Here is a 6,000-nt window from a genome sequence, read left to right on the forward strand (position 1 = left end):
CAGTTAACGTTACATCATCGCAATGAGCTATTACTGTACAGTAGGCTATATAATAGTATGTTATCTCTCACCTTCGAAGGCACTTTTCTGGAGTGTCCAAAACATGTATCTTATGTGTCGATGTCAAACCAACATTTATTTTGCCCTTAACTATATCTGCACATTATTTATTCTATACTCCACTTTCAATCCAGATAGGGATACAGTTGCAATGTCCTTGCGCGCAGTGTACGGAGCATGAATGCATGTAACAGGTAGGTGAGGTCTATTTCTTCTTCTTTTTCTTCTTCTTCAAATTTGTATTGGCCGATAGCAACCACTTTAAGGTGCTTATAGTGCCACCTATGGTACTGCTGTGGCCCTATTCATCTACTTCTCTTCTCTAGCCCTGTGTTTCTGCATACTGTTCTGTGCCCGGTTTCCCGACAGCGATTGAATTTAGGTTTACGAGTGACCCAGTGTCAAAACAAAGGAGGACACTGTGTCCCGATGTTGTTGCCATTCATGTTCTCCCTATTGAATAGACGCTATCACGGTAACATCTAGATGGCTACCAATATTCGTTATTTATTGTGCAGTCTGCTATCCTTATCGCTGGCGACACTATGCTGTTACAGCTGCCCTGTGGCAAGCACCCTATTTTCCAAAAACACCGCTGCTCTCGTATCTGCTTTCTCCATTCAAATCTTGGTTAAGCATTAGAATTATTCTACAAAAATGACGAAAGATCAGCTGCTAGAAAGATATCACCTATGGTTGCAAATATTATAATGCTTACACCCACTATAATAATGCACTAAATCAAGATTTGGCACATCATTTTCCACTTGTTAGGCTACACATGACATATATTGAGACAGATTACAGACAGTAGTAACCTATACAAGTAGTAAAATACTCAGTTGATTGAACATTACATGTATTTCAATATGATTAAAAAAGGCCTATCGCCTACTGTATTTATTATTTAACGAAGTCATCTCGGTTTTAATTTGAAGCATTTTTTTTTATATATCTCTTGTTTGTTTCAATTGTGTTTGTAGTCAACTTTGTTCTGAAGTTATCTGTGTTAACAGAGAGGCGGATAAACCATGTGATTCTTTGTTTATTGGAAATCTTCTGTGTATAAATTACATGGGAGTGCAAAAAAAGCATCTAACGACCTAGTTAGCTGTTCTACCAGTGGTCTGAGGCAGCCAGAGATGGGCAATATTTCCGATACATGCTTTTGAAATACGTATTTTAATTACTTCTGAGTATTTTGTAGTTTGACACTGGTTTGAACTACACTTCATCTTGTATTTTGCATTTTCAATGTACTGTAATTTGTATTTTCAAAATACTAAATACTTTTCTACACCATTTTTTTTGTTGATCTAGAGCATACCAAATATGCTCAATGGGTGACATGTCTGGTGAGTATGCAGGCCATGGAAGAACTGGGACATTTTCCACTTCCAGGAATTGTGTACATATCCTTGTGACATGGGGCCGTGCATTATCATGCTGAAACATGAATGGCACGGTATCTCTGTACATTCAAATTGCCATCTATAAATGCAATTGTGTTCGTTGTCCGTAGCTTATGCTTGCCTATATCATAACCTAAACGCCACCGTGGGGCGCTCTGTTCACAACGTTGAAGTCAGCACAACGCCATACACATGGTCTGTGGTTGTGAGGCCGGTTGAACGTACTGCCAAATTCTCTAAAACGACGTTGGAGGCGGCTTATAGTAGAGAAATTAACATTTAATTATCTGGCAACAGCTCTGGTGGACATCCCTGCATTCAGCTTGCCAATTGCACGCTCCCTCAAAACGTAAGACATCTGTGGCATTGTGTTGTGTGACATAACTGCACATTTTAGAGTGACCTTTTATTGTCTCCAGCACAAGGTGCACCTGTGTAATGATCATGCTGTTTAATCAGCTTCTTGAAATGCCACATCTGTAAAGTGGATGGATTATCTTGGCAAAGGAGAATTGCTAAAAGGGATGTAAACCCATTTTTGCAAACAAATTGAGAGAAATAAGCTTTTGGTGCCTATGGAAGATTTCTGAGATCTTTTATTTCAGCTCATAAAACATGGGACCAAGATTTTACATGTTGCGTTTATATTTTTGTTCAGTGTAAAACTGGACAATTGCAAAGCATGCTGAATATTACTCTGATGAGCTCTGCCCTGAAACAAGGCCAATAACCCTGTGTGCTTTGCTGTTTATTTTGGTATGTTCATTTTCACATGTACACATTTGTATTTTGGTCATTTAGCAGACTTAACCTTTACTGAGAATGTTGTTGATGTTCGGGCTGGCTACATGCTAATGTATTTTTGTATTTTAAAATACAAAAGGCATGTATTTTAAGTCAATACATTGATCTTTATGGTATTTTGTGCTTGTATTTTGTAACCGTATTTTGTAATTTTTGCCAATCCCTAGAGGCAGGCATTAGATTAGGCCTACTAGCGTTTTCAAGTACAACATTAATAAAGGTGGTTTTGGGAAACAGCTCGGAGATTTAACGATGCTCCTACAAAGGTTCTGAACAATGAACTTAGCCTTAAAATGCTTTTGGGAAACAGGGACCTGAAGTGTGAATTCATTACGCATTGTGGCACAAAAGGGAAGGGGAAAAGGATGGTGAAAAGGGAAGAAAAATCGCCTACCAACTAACGCTACAGCCATTAAAACATCACCACTATTCCACTACTTGGTCCTATCTGATCCTACACAAGGCCGGCAGCCTGGGAGGACAGGACACTCTTGTTCAACACACCTTGAAGCCCTCTGCAGTGCTTCTCTGCAACTGCCACCACAACATCTATTTTCTGTGATTTACGTTACATTTCTGCGGTACAGTTGATAACCATGGTTATAAACGCTAAGAAGCCAACCTTACTGAAACGCATGTTATTTCAGCCTGATCTCATTGATCATGTTACAATTCTGCCATGGGCCGGAGAGAAAATTTGGAGGTCAGGGTGCCCGGTCCGTATTCGACCATGATTACTACAAGTTTAACTGGTTAGACTAACTTACCAGTCTAAATATTGTTAGCTGACATGACTAATTTAGGGACTGTCAGTGACTGACAACACAAGAGAAAAACTGTTGAAGCACAACCAAATTTTGAACTTGCACCTTGTGTATTGTACTATTTTAACTACCAACAGTAAGTTGAGACCCCAACTGAGTTCCTAAAAATATACACTGCTCAAAAAAATAAAGGGAACACTAAAATAACACATCCTAGAGCTGAATGAATGAAATATTCTTATTAAATACTTTTTTCTTTACATAGTTGAATGTGCTGACAACAAAATCACACAAAAATGATCGATGGAAATCAAATTTATCATCCCATGGAGGTCTAGATTTGGAGTCACACTCAAAATTAAAGTGGAAAACCACACTACAGGCTGATCCAACTTTGATGTAATGTCCTTAAAACAAGTCAAAATGAGGCTCAGTAGTGTGTGTGGCCTCTACGTGCCTGTATGACCTCCCTACAACGCCTGGGCATGCTCCTGATGAGGTGGCGGATGGTCTCCTGAGGGATCTCCTCCCAGACCTGAACTAAAGCATCCGCCAACTCCTGGACAGTCTGAGGTGCAACGTGGCGTTGGTGGATGGAGCGAGACATGATGTCCCAGATGTGCTCAATTGGATTCAGGTCTGGGGAACGGGCGGGCCAGTCCATAGCATCAATGCCTTCCTCTTGCAGGAACTGCTGACACACTCCAGCCACATGAGGTTGAGCGTTGTCTTGCATTAGGAGGAACCCGGGGCGAACCGCACCAGCATATGGTCTCACAAGGGGTCTGAGGATCTCATCTCGGTACCTAATGGCAGTCAGGCTACCTCTGGCGAGCACATGGAGGGCTGTGCGGCCCCACAAAGAAATGCCACCCCACACCATGACTGACCCACCGCCAAACCGGTCATGCTGGAGGATGTTGCAGGCAGCAGAACGTTCTCCACGGCGTCTCCAGACTCTGTCACGTCTGTCACATGTGCTCAGTGTGAACCTGCTTTCATCTGTGAAGAGCACAGGGCGCCAGTGGCGAATTTGCCAATCTTGGTGTTCTCTGGCAAATGCCAAACGTCCTGCACGGTGTTGGGCTGTAAGCACAACCCCCACCTGTGGACGTCGGGCCCTCATACCACCCTCATGGAGTCTGTTTCTGACCGTTTGAGCAGACACATGCACATTTGTGGCCTGCTGGAGGTCATTTTGCAGCGCTCTGGCAGTGCTCCACCTGCTCCTCCTGGCACAAAGGCGGTCCTGCTGCTGGGTTGTTGCCCTCCTACGGCCTCCTCCACGTCTCCTGATGTACTGGCCTGTCTCCTGGTAGCGCCTCCATGCTCTGGACACTACGCTGACAGACACAGCAAACCTTCTTGCCACAGCTCGCATTGATGTGCCATCCTGGATGATCTGCACTACCTGATCCAATTGTGTGGGTTGTAGACTCCGTCTCATGCTACCACTAGAGTGAAAGCACCACCAGTATTCAAAAGTGACCAAAACATCAGCCAGGAAGCATAGGAACTGAGAAGTGGTCTGTGGTCACCACCTGCAGAACCACTCCTTTATTGGGGGTGTCTTGCTAATTGCCTATAATTTCCACCTTTTGTCTATTCCATTTGCACAACAGCATGTGAAATTTATTGTCAATCAGTGTTGCTTCCTAAGTGGACAGTTTGATTTCACAGAAGTGTGATTGACTTGGAGTTACAGTGTGTTGTTTAAGTGTTCCCTTTATTTTTTTGAGCAGTGTATATAATAGTAATCATTTGGGGTCTTCACTGTCTCAGCATAATACACCCTCTGTACTACTCTGATCCTGGCAACATCAACCTACCTTTCTCTCTCACCGTACACTTCTGATCTCCAGTAAAAACAAATGTTAAATGTCTTTTAGACCCGCCCATCACACAGTAGTTTTTGCGACGAGATACCCATGTCCTGCACACGCTCATATGTAGAATTTCGTGCCTATTTATCATTCACCTGTACAAAGTCAAATTACTGGTAAGCATATTAAAATTTGTAGCTCTTTCACAAATGTTAACCATATAATTAATTGAGTTTCTGTATATTTGTTGAAATATCTTTTTCCAACTGTCACGTTCTGACCATAGTTCTTTTGTGTTTTCTTTGTTTTAGTGTTGGTCAGGACGTGAGCTGAGTGGGCATTCTATGTTGTGTGTCTAGTTTTCACGTTTCTATGTTTGGCCTGATATGGTTCTCAATCAGAGGCAGGTGTTAGTCATTGTCTCTGATTGGGAACCATATTTAGGTAGCCTGTTTTGTGTTGGGGTTTGTGGGTGGTTGTCTTCTGTCTTTGTGTTTATGCACCAGACAGGACTGTTTCGGTTTTTCACATTTATTGTTTTCGTATTTTGTAGTGTTCACGTTTATTGTCTTAATTAAAGTCATGATGAACACTAACCACGCTGCGCTTTGGTCCGATCCCTGCTACACCTCCTCTTCAGACGAAGAGGAGGAAATCTGCCGTTACACCAACTGTGTTTTACCCCCTTTTCTCCCCAATTTCGATTTTGTCTCATCGCTGCAACTCCCCAACAGGCTCGGTAGGCGAAGGTCAAGTCATGTGTTCTCCGAAACATGACCCGCCAAACCACCATTCAACTGAAGACCAAGGTCAACCTGCAGGTGCCTGGCCCGCCAAGGAGTTACTAGAGCGCGATGAGCCAAGTAAAGCCCCCCAGCCAAACCCTCCCCTAACCTGGACGACGCTTGGCCAATTGTGTGCCACCCTATGGGACTCCCGATCATGGCCGGTTGTGATACAACCCGGAATCGAACTCAGGTCTGTAGTGACGCCTCTAGCACCGCGTTACAGTAACTACAGTGAACCACTCGGGAGGCCCCGAGGCCCTGAGTTTATGGTTTTATAAAATCATTGAAGCATTAATGCACGTAGGAGCAAATTAAGAAACATTGACATAAGAGACACAATGGTAATGTG

At 42.9% G+C, this 6,000-nt stretch overlaps 1 protein-coding gene across 2 annotated transcripts in view; it reads right to left on the reverse strand.

Annotated features, from left to right (window-relative positions):
• The window catches only part of LOC129819949 (ubiquitin carboxyl-terminal hydrolase 2-like), a 42,358-nt gene extending 42,083 nt beyond the window's left edge, over positions 1–275 (reverse strand). For both annotated transcript variants that reach the window (XM_055876693.1, XM_055876684.1), the window contains exon 1: positions 72–275. The gene's annotated coding sequence lies outside the window, so the exon portion shown is untranslated. The remainder of the gene's footprint in view (positions 1–71) is intronic.
• Positions 276–6,000: the final 5,725 nt, after the last annotated feature.

This window comes from Salvelinus fontinalis, chromosome 2 (assembly GCF_029448725.1).
Source record: "Salvelinus fontinalis isolate EN_2023a chromosome 2, ASM2944872v1, whole genome shotgun sequence".
NCBI lineage: Eukaryota > Metazoa > Chordata > Actinopteri > Salmoniformes > Salmonidae > Salvelinus > Salvelinus fontinalis.